A 14,861-nucleotide genomic window follows, 5' to 3' on the forward strand; every position below is an offset into this window, starting at 1 on the left:
ACAGACATAGGCCAAAATTTACAGCAGTGCATGGGGAAATGAACCATCCTCCCTTTTGGTGTTTTCACAGAGTCACCATACGAGACAGATGTGGGAGTACAAGGAATGAGACCATATTGGTCAGCTTGATAGGGAGCAGCATGAGGAGAAAGCACAAAGGTGCTTGTTTGAAATGTTAACACCATGGGCCGATCACAGCAGAGTGTTAACTGCTCAATAGCAAATGAGACAATAATTTCATAGATTCCAAGGCCAGAAGGGACCATTGTGATCATGTAGTCTGACCTCCTGTCTAACACAGGGCATAAAACTTCCCAAAATAATTCCTAGAGCAGATCTTTTAGGAAAACATCCAATTTTGATTTAAAAATTCTCCATGATGGAGAATTCACCACAACCCTTGGTAAATTGGTCCAATGGTTAATTACTCTTATCACTAAAATTTACACCTAATTTCCAGTCTGAATTTATCTAGCTTCAACTTCCAGCTATTGGATCACGTTATACCTTCTCTGCTAGACCAAAGAGCCTATTATTAAATATTTTTTTCCCTCTGTAGGCACTTATAGGCTGTAATCAAGTCACCCCTTAACCTTCTCCTCATTAAGCTAAATAGATAGAGCTCCTTGAGTCTATCACTATAATGCATGTTTTTTAATCCTTTAATCTTTCTCATGGCTCTTCTCTGAACTCTCTCCAATTTATCAACTTCCTTCTTGAACTGTGGGCACCAGAACTGGACACACTATTCCAGCAGCAATCAGACTAGTGCCAAATACAGTGGGAAAATGACCTCTCTACTCCTTCTTAACATTTCCCTGTTTATGCATTCCAGGATTGTATTAGCTCTTTTGGCTGCTGCATCACACTAGGAGATCACATTCAGCTGATTATTCAACACAACCCCCAAATCCTTTTGGAGTCACTGCTTCCCAGGATAGAGTCCCCCATCCTGTAAGTGTGGCCTAGATAAGGATGACAGCTGTCCATAAAGGTCCTTAAAAGTGAATACAAGTGCCTTATGTTTGATGCAATAGAGAAGGGAGAGCCAGTGGACGGATGCAAAGAAAGAAGTGATATGGTCAAAGCAGTGGGCTGGGGAAATGACTTTCCACCAGCATTCTGCATGGAGATGAGTGTGGCAAGATTGCATTTGTCATGGCCAAAGAAAACGGATGTTGCAGTAATCAAGACGTCAGATGATCGGCTCTTCATAGCTTTTGGATAAATTATTTACAATTAAATATTCTCTACATAGGCACTACTTCTGTAGAAACTATATGTTCATAATATTATATCTTAACACTTTAAGTACTATAATATGTATCTAGTATTAGCAGATTTTACGACACTAAGTTCCTGACATGTTTCTTTTCTCAGTGAGTATAATGCTTTTGAAAAGTAATCAGATGGCAGTCCTGTAAATTGAACCCTTCAACCCACCCGACAGGTAAAGCCTGGACAAAAGCTATGTAACCTTTTCTACAGCCCCCTGCCAATATGTCCACCTCTGATATTGAGATAGCGCCTCTTGAAGGTGAATGTCCTTTCCCACACCCACTGAGTTACTGGCCTGTCTGCTGATACAGCCAGTGAGGATGCCAGGTTTGATCCCTACCCCCACCACCACCACCTACCTGGGATCCTATGCCACACCCCCTGAAGTTGATAGAAGTCTTCTCCAGTGGGCTTTGGATAGCCAATTCATTTCACACAGGCAGTTATCCTATGCTAACTTTCATCCACTACCAACCTGTATTGGATTTGAACTAGTGATGTAGTAACTGGAAACTATACCCCTCTGTATAAGAGGCAATGTGTCTAGGGACAGGTCTACACTTAAAACACTGCAGCAGTGCTCTCGTAGCATTTCGGTGAAGACGCTACCAATGCCAATGGGAGGGCTTCTCCCATCAGCATAGTTAATTCACCTCCCCAAGGGATAGTAGCTATGTCTAAAGGAGAATTATCCCATTGATTTAGCACTGTCTACATGTGGGGTTAGGTCAGTTTAACTATGTTGCTCAGGTGTGGATTTTTCACACCCTTGAGTGATGTAGTTATACTGACTTAATTTCCGAGAGCAGACGTGGCCTAGTAGTTGCAGTAGGAGACAAGCACCTGGAAGTTCTCTCTCCTAAAGGACTGCCACCAAAGTGTGGTGTACATTTAACCTCCCTGTACTTCAGTGTTCCCTTAATTAAAATAGGAATAATACATTTCTCATAGGAATATTTTGAGGCTTACTTAATTAATGTTATTCAGATAATTAAATAAAAGTTTCTCTCTCTCAGATGCATACACATACAAAATATTATATATCCCATTACTCTGATCTGTGTACTGCCATATTATATTTTTACCATTTGTTTATTGTGTATAATTTTTCACTTTTATGAAATATAAAGGTAAGATTTAAGAAATAAAACTGAAGTAAACAGTTCACTTATCCCAGACATATGAGCTGTAAATACATTCCAATTTTTTTTTATAGCCATGATTTATTCTTTAAATCTTTTGAAGTTTTCCATTAACCTGCTGCTATTGTACTTTCCAGGTGATCGCCAGAGCTGCTGGGAAACATGCGGAGAAGATGGAAGAGTGATAAATCATTGGTATAATAGACATCATCAGAGAAACTTGCAGAAGCAGCTGCAAAGAAGCAAAGTCAGTAGAGCTACCCAGAGTCTCTATACTTAATAAACAGTTTTGTAGTGGTTCAGTAAATTTTGTAATGTGCAATGTTATAGTCATTTCCATTTTCTATTGAAACTAGGGCTGTCAAACAATTAAAAAAATTAATCGCAATTAATCGTGCAACTAATCACACTTAATAATAAAATACCGTTTATTTAAATATTTTTTGATGTTTTCTACATTTTCAAATATATTGATTTAAATTACAACACAGAATACAAAGTATACAGTGCTCACTTTATATTTATTTTTATTACAAATATTTGCACTGTAAAAAGCAGTATTTTTCAATTCACGTAATACAAGTACTGTAGTGCGATCTTTTTATCATGAAAGTTGAATTTAGAAATGTAGAATTATGTACAAAAAATAATTGCATTCAAAAATAAAACAATGTAAAACTTTAGAGTCTACAAGTCCACCCAGGCCTACTTCTTGTTCAGCCAATCGCTCAGACAAACAAGTCTGTTTACATTTGCAGAAGATAATGCTGCCCACTTCTTGTTCACAATGTCACCTGAAAGTGAGAACAGATGTTCGCATGGCACTGTTGTAGCCGGTGTCGCAAGATATTTACATGCCAGATGTGCTAAAGATTCATATGTCCCTTCATGCTTCAACCACCATTCTAGAGGACATGCATCTATGCTGATGATGGGTTCTACTCGATAATAGTCCAAAGGAGCGCGGACCGACACATGTTCATTTTCATCATCTGAGTCAGAGGCCACCAGCAGAAGGTTGATTTTCTTTTTTGGTGGTTCAGGTTCTGTAGTTTCCACATTGGAGTGTTGCTCTTTTAAGACTTCTGAAAGCATGCTCCACACCTCATCCCTCTCAGATTTTGGATAGCACTTCAGATTCTTAAACCTTGGGTCGAGTGCTGTAGTTATCTTTAGAAATCTCACATTGGTACCTTCTTTGTGTTTCGTCAAATCTGCAGCAAAAGTGTTCTTAAAATTAACACCATGTGCTGAGTCATCATCCGAGACTACTATAACATGAAATATATGGCAGAATGTGGGTAAAACAAAGCCAAAGACATACAATTCTCACCCAAGGAGTTCAGTCACAAATTTAAACAACAAATTTTTTTAGGTTTCAGAGTAGCAGCCGTGTTAGTCTGTATCCACAAAAAGAAAAGGAGTACTTGTGGCACCTTCGAGACTAACAAATTTAAGGTGCCACAAGTACTCCTTCCCATTATTTTTTTAAAGAGCGTCATCAGCATGGAAGCATGTTTAGTATATCTGGCACATAAATACCTTGCAATGCTGGCAACAAAAGTCCCATGAGAATGCCTGTTCTCACTTTTTGGTGACATAAATAAGAAGTGGGCAACATTAACTCCTGTAAATGTAAACAAACTTGTTTGTCTTAGCGATTGGCTGAACAAGAAGTAGGACTGAGTAGACTTGTAGGCTCTAAAGGTTCTACATTGTATTGTTTTTGAGTGCAGTTATGTAACAAAAAAAAATTTATATTTGTAAGTTGCACTTTCATGATAAAGAGATTGCACTACAGTACTTGTATGAGGTGAACTGAAAAATACTATTTCTTTTGTTTATCATTTTATGGTGCAAATATTTGTAATCAAAAATAATAATATAGAGTGAGCACTGTACACTTTGTATTCTGTGTTGTAATAGAAATCAATATATTTGAAAATGTAGTAAAACATCCAAAATATTTAATAAATTTCAATAGGTATTCTATTGTTTAATAGTGCAATTAAAACTGCGATTAATCGAGATGAATTTTTTTTGAGTTAATCACGTGAGTTAACTGCGATTAACCGACAGCCCTAATTGAAACATAATGTTGCATATTGGAAATGTTCCTGCAGTGCTACAAGACTAATTAGCTATAGATTTGGTCATTGGTCAACATTAGTCACTTCATGCACAGCCATAGCTAGAGGTCTTTCATGTTTTTCTAAAACTATGGATCCTGCCCTTACTATATGGAACAAGCTTATTGGTGGTTTCTCCAGCCACTCTAGCAGTCTCCAGGAAAACAACATAAATGCAGGTTAAATAAAACTTTAACATTTTCAGTATTCAGTTTTTTAAATGGGAAAATAGAGCAGCAAGGTAAGAGAAGGAAGTATATCTTGAGACCTGACTTAAGGCCAAATCTTACAAATTCACATTCACGTGAATAGACAGAGTACTAAAGTGTATAATGCTTTTAAGGATCATACCATTAGAGGGGTTAAATTGCCCCTCGTGTGTGGAATTCCTATGCTCCCGGTCCCCCAAAAAAGCATCTGCAAACAGCTCTAATGCAAGATTGTTGGATTTGGGGTGTGCTTGGGTTTTTTCAAATTTTATTTTATTCAAGCAAGAATAAGTATACAACCATAAAACAGGACTATGTGGCCAAAAAACAACAACCCCCAAAACAGCAAAGTTTCTGAAACTGTCCAAGGGCTAATTATGCAATATAAATTAAGTATGAAACATTATAAAAGATTATGAGAAAAGGATTATACTAATTAGGACAAAAATTGGCAAGTCTGCTGGTTTATATAAGTTACAAGTACTTTCCATGTACTTAATGAAAGGATCCAATGTTTCAGTAGGGGTGACATATATATCTTTTTTGGATGCTGAATTTTTCAGTGGCTAGTTATGCCCCAGGATTAGACAAACCGTTTATTAACTGGTACATTGTTGGAAGATTTCCATTCTAAGGCAATTACTACTGGCAGAAAGGAGTAGGTGATGAAACAGCAGATGGAAATAATCAGAGTTTATTATTAATGATGATTTATATTACAGTAGCACCTAAATACGTCAACTAAGCTGGAGCCCCATTTACAAACGTATAGTAAATGACAGTCACTACCCCAAAGAGATTCTGTCCAAGCCCAATGCAGCTAATCTGATGTGAGGTTGATTTAAGCATCAAAAGATATTTGAGCAGTAGAATGACAATTGGTTCTAGGAATGTTTGTCAGATGGGCATTTCAAAGTAGGCAGCCAGTTTATGGGTTACAAATGACTTTTGGTCTAACAGTAATAATATTTCACACTAACTCAGTTTATACCTTGTTTCAAAGTGATGCAGTTTTAAATTATAAAGATGTAAAACTCAATCAGAATATGGTATGGATAGACCAGTATAGGCCAGGTGCTACTGAAAGGATTGAAATAAAAAGGAGGGAAGGGATTGTATACTGATGAACTGTTACTTAGATGATGCAGACAAAACAAAAAAATCATCAGAAATTTTGTAGACTTCGGGTACCATTTTCAAGAACACCTAAGTGACATAGAAACCAAAGTCCTATTTTCAAAAGTTAGGGATTCAGGAGCCTAAGTCTCACTGAATGAAGACTTAGACTTAACATAGTAACACCTAACATTTAGGCCACCAAGATTGTAAGTCCTTTGGAGCAGGGACTGCCTTTTTGCTCTGTGTATGTATAGCCCCTACCACAATGGGTTCCTGGTACAAGATTAGGGCTCCTAAGCACTATGGTAATACGTAACAGTGGAATCAATGGCCCTGAGTTAGGCACCCATGTGCCCTATACAATGCTACAATGCATAGGAAGAATTAAGCACCTGAGAATAAGCACAGAGCCACCTAAGTTAGCCAGCAGGAAATGCTGAGGAAAGGGGAAGGTCTGCCTCCCCTGCCAAAGGGTGTTAGGTGCCTAGCTCCAGGCTGGATGGAGGTGCCTCCCTCCAGTTGGGTTTCACAGCCATGAACACTGTGGAAGTAGGTGCCTACGCTAGTCATCCCTTTTTCATGAAAAACCTGTTGAAGCTGTTCTGCTTTGTATGCAATACTTAAATATTCATTGGGCCAGAGAGAGAGTGATTTTATACTCCACTGGTTTGGGCACTCACCTGGGAGACCCAGGTTGCAGTCCCTGCTTTAATGAATATTAAATATTTCATACAAAGCAGAACAGTTTCAACGGGAGAGATTGAGAGAGACCCAGGTCAAGATACCCTAGAGCCCAGTGGTTAGGGCACTCATCTGGGAGAAGAATCAAGCGTCTGTGCCAAGTCCTCTATATACCAAAAAACTACATTAAGAGAACATAATTTAGAGTGAAAAAATCAAGTACTTGAAAGTTAGGACATGTCAGATTTAAGGGTACATATGCAACCTTAATTCTGCTATCTTGTGGATGCATTCTGTGCTCTGGATGATGTAAGTGTCTTGTGGAAAAAACGGTATGTGATCCTGTAATTAAGGATGGTCTCATAATGAATATGCATAAGGATGCAGAATTAAAGTTGTACAGATAATTTTAAACCTGCCAGCTCCCCAATACTATTAATGTGAGTACATATAAAATCATTTAAGTAGCAAAATTAAGTAATCATCTTTCAAGTGATCATGTTGTTAAGAGCCTGTTGAATAATGTATTAAACACAGTTTGAGGGGCTTTCCTTCCTATTATGATCTGAACAGCACGACACATCAAGATAATGCAGTTAAATTATCAAAGGCAAAATTGTTGTGTTGGTTAAATATCTTGAAGACTCAGGATGTTCATTTTAATTTCATTTTCAAGGTTCTTAGAAATTCTCTGCTCTCATAAAACTATCATAAAATTACTTCACCAGTCTGGATCTTAATCTGCAGAAGCTACTTCAAGACATTTTGAGTCTGCTGAGAAGTTGTCCCCCTTCCACCCTTGTTCTTCTTCCACATTCTCAGTCATTCTTGGCTGGGAGTCACAGAATCATAGACTCATGGTTAGAAGGGACTGCAAGGGTCAACAGATTAAATGTCAGTCTTCAAAACTGTGAATCACAGAATCCCTAGGATTCCCTAGGAATTGCAAAGACTTAGGGAGCTTTTCCATTAACTTCAATGGGCATTGGATCAGACCCTAAATCCCCAAATAAATAATAGCAAGAAACAACTACAATACTGGGCTCTGTTTGTCAAAAGGCTTGGTCTACTCTTAAAAATTAGCTCCCCCTGGCTATGTCACAGATCTTTGAAAAATTTCTGAGCACCATAATTAGGTCAAAGTATTCCTGAGAATAGATGCTGCTAGGTTGACAGGATTCTTTGGGCGACCTTGCTACCACTTTTCAGAGAGATGAATTGACTGCGTCAATGGAAAAATCCTTCTGTCCATGTAGGAAACATCTGCACTCCAGTGCTACAACAGCACAGCTGCAATGCCTGTTCTGTAGACATACTTTCATTCAGATATTGTCAGTGCAACATATTCTCTGAACAGAGGCTATGCCAGTTCATTTGCCAGTGCTCAAGTTTTATCTGATTCCACCTTGCAAATTATGTACAGGTTTTATACATATATTAAGAAATCATTTTTCTGCTGGCACTACTCTGAACTGCTAGGGATCCCAGTTTAATTTCTGGTTCCATTCATTTCCTTCTTGGAGTAAAAGGTGAAGGGATGTATTGTGGCATTCATCAATGAACTCTCTGGCTGATTAAGGAACAGCATTGGTAAGAGCGAAGGGAATTCCATCAGGTCTTCACTGATTGAAATTTGGTGGCTGCAACATGGGGCCTCACAGGGGACTTAAAGAATGGAAAAAAGTGGGTAGAGACATTCAGGGTTTTAATGGGAATATGAAGGATTAATATACAGACATACCCTCAGAAAACCTAGATCCCTGTTAAACATTTATTTAGATGCATTACCTTGGCCACTTTCACTCCATTTACACCACCACGCCTGCATAAATATTTGCTCCAGAGCAAGATTCTGAAGTGCCTGCAAAATTAATTTTCTACAGTATAAACAAGAAACAAGTGGCCAGGTAGAAAGGATAATCGGAGCATGCATTTACTAGAACTCCTTGTCACAAGTATGACCAGGATGTACGTAGTTATCTTGAATGCTGCCGCAGAACAACCCTTGAATGGACTTCCCATATACTCCGAAAAGCTCCAGAAGCACACCATGGCCCAATTTCAGAGTTGCTGATCACCTGCAGCTCCCACTGAGCAGAAATAGTGGATGCTCAGCCCCTTTGAAAATTAGGACACTACCATCAAAATAGTTTTGGGGCTACATCAGAAGAAAAGATGGAATAAGAACAAATGAATGGGGGAAAGGAGAGGCGCACCCAACTTCATTCTTTCCTTCTTATTATTTTTCTTTACATCCTTTCTTGACATTTCTTCTCTCTTTTTTTTCTCCCCCCAATCTTTTATTCTCTTTACCACATCTTTTCCCATTTCTCTTTCCATCTTCACCTCCTTTCCCCCCTCCTCCATCTTATCTTCCTTAGCTGTATTTGCAGCTGCTGAAATGCAGTAAAGAGAAGAATGAAGTGAAATAAGAGACTCCCTGTGTTGAGCTAAAATCTGTGACAGCTTGTCGTGTATGGTAAATACGTCTTCATTTTGCAGAACACAAAGACTCTGACAATAAATAGAACAAGCTACAGTTACCAAAATGCAATTGCAGTGTTTTATGGTACAGTAGAACCTCAGAGTTATGAACACCAGAGTTACGAACTGACCAGTCAACCACACATCTCATTTGGAACCAGAAGTACACAATCAGGCAGCAGCTGAGACAAAAACCTCAAACAAATACTACAGTACTGTGTTAAATGTAAAGTACTAAAAATAAAGGGAAAGTTTAAAAAAAGATTTGACAAGGTAAGGAAACTGTTTCTGTGCTTGTTTCATTTAAATTAAGAAAAAGCAGCATTTTTCATCTGCATACTGAAGTTTCAAAGCGGCATTAAGTCAATATTCAGCTGTAAAACTTTTGAAAGAGCATAACATTTTGTTCAGAGTTACGAACATTCTCCATTCCTGAGGTGTCCATAACTCTGAGGTACTAGTGTACATTAATCTGCTCTACATCTTAAAAAATCCTGCATTGGTTTAAAATCGGGTTATACCTGGTGAAATTAAAGTGCAGTACTCTCAATACATGTAACGTATATCAGTTTCATGAAGGTGCATGTTTCAAGAGAAGCAAAAGTGGTATGAATGCAATCAACATATAAGATCTTCCCCCCTTTGTTTTTCTAATTTGCTGACTTCTGTAATGAATAAAATACAGTAAACTCCAGAAGTTGCCATGAGTAGAAAGGGAACAAACAGTACATGGAGCTAGTGCACAGTGCCAAAAGGAGAGTCTTCGCTCAGGTCTCATCTTGTTTTACGTTGAGTAAACAAGAGTCCTATACACCAGGCACTTCAGGCAGAGTTAATATTCTGGGAACAGATCAAAGAGTCGATATCCTGCTGAGTTGTGACTACTATCATCTTTAAATAGGAGAATTTATTGAAATGGTATAGGAACAAATTCTTCCCTAAGATACACACCCATACTTCCCACTGTCTTCAGCAGGGATTCTCTATGCCTATCTGAGGGCAGATTTTGGACTAAATTTCCTAATACACTTTGAGGCAGGTGAGCCTGCTTCAGAGTAACCCCTGCGGGGCCAAGTGTGGCACTGCAGGGACTCCCTGCCTCACTCCATTGGCTGTAGCTGTAAGCTTAGCATCAGTCTACACCCAGCTCAACAACAAACTTTGGCACTCTGTACCTTTAAATGCACAAACAAAACAAGACTCCAAGTCAAATGCCTAACTGCAGTGCTTGAGGGCCAGGGCCAGGGCCAGGGCGTGGGGTTCTGGGCTATCAAGGAGGAGGAGATGGTCTATCCCACTCTCACACTGCACTACCCTGAGATGAAATAGGCAACCATTTTTAACTGGCCTGCTAGCTCTTCGTTGGTCAGTATTTCTTCTTGGCCTTCTCGGCCTTTGGAGGACTGTCTTGCAGGAAACCTGGTCTGAGTGGAGGGCATCAGGGCACCAATGCCTCCAGCAAGGGGCAGAGAAGGCCTGATCAATCCCCTCACGCACCTAAAAAAAATTAGGTAGGTTGGACAGATAAGATTAGCTCTATTGATCTTCTGGCTAGTGTCCTATTGGTAGGGAATACATTACAAACAAAAATCCCATTTTTTTCTGATTTGCCACAGACTCTCACAACTGTTCAATACCAATCCAGCTGTCATTATACCAATGGTATCTGTTCTGGGTATTCAGCTGACCCATTATTTGATGATTATTCACTTATAGAAATGTAAAGGTTTAAATCATATTTTATGAAACTCATTTTTCTTGTTTAAAAACTTAGCCTTGCTACTAATAATACCATAAAAACATAAGGTATGCATAAGCTTGAGGAATTCAAGAGCAGTAAATCACCAGGACAGGATGTTATTCGTCACAGAGGGGAAAGAAATAAGGAGTGAAATGGTGGCGATATGGATCAGCATGTGCAATAAATCCTTAAAAAACATCACACTGTTCCCAAAAACAGGAAAATTGTCAAGCTACTGCCTATTTTCAGAAAAGGAGCCAAGTGACATCCCAGGAATTACAGATCTGCAAATCTCACCTCAATTTCAGGGAAACTGACTGGGAGTCTAATTGAAGATATACTAGTACAGGACTTGGATAAGTAAAATCTGATAAAGTCAAACCCATTTTCTGTAAAGAAAAATTGTGTCTCTTCAACCTGTTATTAGAAATAGCTGATAAAATAGTAGATAAAGATGATGTGGTTGACACTCTCAGGGTTTGACAAATGCAGTTGCTCACTCACCAATAGTGAGTGTGGAATTTTCCCTGGAAGTGCAGGACTTACCAATGAGCTGTTGAAGAATTTAAGCTTTCACTTCTAAAAATGGGTATTTCCAGATCCAGATAAAAAGGCAGTGTTTGAAATGAGAGTGAGTGAAGCGCTGTTTTCCTGTCAGACAGAAACAAATTTTAAAAATTCAAAGTATTGAAGAGAGTTGCGAGGTGACTCGTTTCTCAGCATCTAACTATGAAGCCTGCCTGCCACGAGGTGTGGCAGCACTGATCACCATAGTTAAGCTTGCCTCCAACTTCTCTTTAAAGATAGACATTTCTAAATCCTCTAAAAATCTATGCTTAGACAAATTCCCTTGAAATTTGGTGTGCCTCAGGAGGGTGCAGGATATGGTGAGACACCCAAATTTGGGGTCATTTGAGCTACAGGTTGCAGAGATATAAGCCTTGAAAAAAATAGCCACTTTGCGAAAAGTTCTTAGGTAGGATTTTTTGTGCAGAGCTAGAGATCAAAGTATTGATGTGATGCAGGTTAAAATGGTGTCAGTCTGCAGATGGCACCCAGTAAGTTTTTGGGGAAGCCAAACTGCGAACAGTATTTAAGTAAATGCACATTGTTTTACTATACATATGTACCAATACAGAAAAATGACTAGAGGGTTTCCATTCCTGGCATTTTATATGCTTTAAAGCTCAACTATTGTAAGTGATCCAAAATCCAAATGGTTACTCAGGATTGCTTTGAAATTTGATGGGGGCACAGGGTAGTGTTAAGTGCTCCAGATCTGATGCTATTTGACCAAAGGGTTCCTCAGGTGCACCCCCGCCCCAGTCGTTTCCTTCTGTGGCCTTGTACTCTTAAACTGAGAGGTACTAATGAGTGGATGAACCACAGACCTCATTGAGATTGATGGCTGTGACCACACTCTTCAATTAACATAATTAAGGCTAAATTAATCACAAGCCCCACCTAGGACAAAAGAGCTTTGCAGAGAGTGGCTGGAGGCTGCTATACTTGGAGAGCCTTGGGTGGTTGTAAGAGGGTGGCTCACCTCTTAAGGGCCTGGGCTAGCCAACCCTGATTACACAGTGAACCACACCTGGGAGAGAGCAGGGTGATTGCCCTATAAAGAGCACCAGGGAGCAGCAATGAAGGGAAGGTAGTACAGGAAATTGTAGAGAAACAGTGGTGTGTGAAGGGCCTCTACAGGGAAGACCTTGAGCTGAAGGAAGGTGTGATAAAGAAGAGCCAAGGCAGCACTTGAGGGGAAATCGGGATGGAGTTTGTGCCTATAGGTTAGTGCTAAAAGGTGACACTCCAGCTGGGAGGGTGATCAGAACAGAAGAAGAGCTCTGGCTGTAAGAAAAGACAGCAGAGCTAAATAGGGGCTTATGTGTGTGATGGACTTTGTTCTGGCCCTGAGGACTGCTAAGGACTATTTCTGTTGTTGAAATTGGCTTGAGGTGGGGCGTTAGTAACTGAGAAATACCTGTGTGCAATTCTTAAGGGGACCTGAAGACAGGGAAACAGCAGCAGGGTTCTGCAGAGGCGCTTTGTAAATGCTAACTCTACTACAGTGCAAAACATAGATCTCTTTGCATTGTAATCACTGTCACGCACCACAAATGAATTCCCGTGTCCTCATATCACAAACACCCCTTTACCAAGCAAGCCCAAGTACTGTACTTTAGTAGAGATTCACTGACTACCCCAAGAGTATATGCAAATAAATCCCAGAGGCTCTTACAGCTCCAGGGGAATGCAGAGAAGGGGGTGTGAGCAATTCCCTGTCTGTTTTACTGACAGAGGAGTGAATAATTCATAGAAAAAGAGAACTGATCAAATTATTTGCTATTTCCAAACTGTCTGTGAGCACCTTACAGTTAGTTTACTTAGGGCTTGTCTACACAAACATTTAGTTTGAGGCAAACCAGGATGCGAATCTACCCCACACTGACCGGCTGCACACTAAGTGTCTGTGTGGACCCTGCTGACATGCACTAACAGTAATTAATTAGTGCACTTTGAACCACTCCTGTTTCAAAGCTGGGCAGACCAAAACGCAGTAAGGAATGGTTAGTGCATGTCAGCAGGGTCCCTACTGACAGTGAGCAGTAGGCTAGCATGGGATACATTTACGTCCCAGCTTGCTGTGAACTAAATGTTAGTGGAGACAAGCCCTGAGATGTAGCTCTTGGGGGCAGAGAGAGACTCATTGTTCTGTATTTGTACAATGCTTAGTACAGTAAGGGGTCCTTATGCAGAACTGGGGTGCCTCTGAGCTACCACAATACAAATAAAAATAGATTTACAAATATGAAATTTGCCAAATTTTCCCCACACACAAAATTTGATCTGAGGATCATTCCTTAACAGGTTAATTATTTGACCTTAGCAATATAGGATGCATGGGTTAGTTTGCATTCCTGACTACACAGGTTACATGGTATTGTTTCTGCTCCCTTGTTGGATGAGTGAAAGTCTTTGAGTACTAATGCTCATACCAAATTTACTATCTGTGAATATTTTTTAATATTTGCTTAAAATTTCCTGCCTGCCCATTCACTTGTATGTTAGAATACTGATGGCAAGTCACAAGAAGGGAGGCACAAAATAGACAAGGTGAGTTCAATATCATATTTGAATATTTCTAAAAGTGTTTTTAGATAATCACCCATCTCTGCTTTTACCCTTGAACACTGCTATATTCCTGGGACTTTTGAGAGGCTTCCACTATCTGAGGGAGAGCAGAGGAAAACAGCTGTTCCTCTAACCTGAAAGCAAAGGGAGAGCTCCCCATCCTTGCCCCCTCTAGTTTTATGAGAGTCCTGTTCTGGTGTTCTCCTCCTGCTTGACTGCTAAGGTAAGAACTCCTCAGTCTGGGTGAGAATCTGAAGCGGGAGCACCTGGAATAGCTAGTGCCTGACCCAGGTGTTTGAGGCTCCCAGTCTCCTTGGCAGCAGGTGGAGCAGGCAGTACCACCTGATGGGGCAAAAGAGGTAGCCAAGAGTCCATTATTCATATCCTTTTTTCCAAACTCTGCTGGTTCCCCATTGCCTCCATGGGGAAAGGAAAAAGGGGACTCACTGCTGCCAGCTACTTCTCCTCTCTGGAGAAGGAGTGTGGGGAGAGACAAACACCACAAATAATAAATAATCCAGAGATTCGGGATAAAGACTCTCCTTTAAAATGCAGGAAATTGCCTCAAGTTTTTCATAGTTTGCAGAGGAATGAATCACCAGCCCCACAACCATCCTTTTCTTGGGAGGGGGAGGGGTTTTTTACCTCATTATAGATTCTCAATCCTGGTCAAACCTAAACAATTGCATTTATGAACAGTAGGAAGGGGTGCATGAGGAATGAACAGCTTTGCAGGGGTGTCCATGCACATGCAGGTAAGCATGCAGAGGCTTTTGATTGGCTGGCTGTGGTATGGTGATCAGACATCCTGCCTTACTGGAATTGCCCCAGTGTGGACAGGCATTTCCATTTCCAGTCCCCATGGCTAATTCCTGTATACACTTTGAGCACCAGGGGCAAGAAGGTACTCGAATACCCTGGTGATGACAATGGCATGAAAACT

This window comes from Eretmochelys imbricata, chromosome 2 (genome assembly GCF_965152235.1).
Source record: "Eretmochelys imbricata isolate rEreImb1 chromosome 2, rEreImb1.hap1, whole genome shotgun sequence".
In the NCBI taxonomy this organism is placed as follows: domain Eukaryota; kingdom Metazoa; phylum Chordata; order Testudines; family Cheloniidae; genus Eretmochelys; species Eretmochelys imbricata.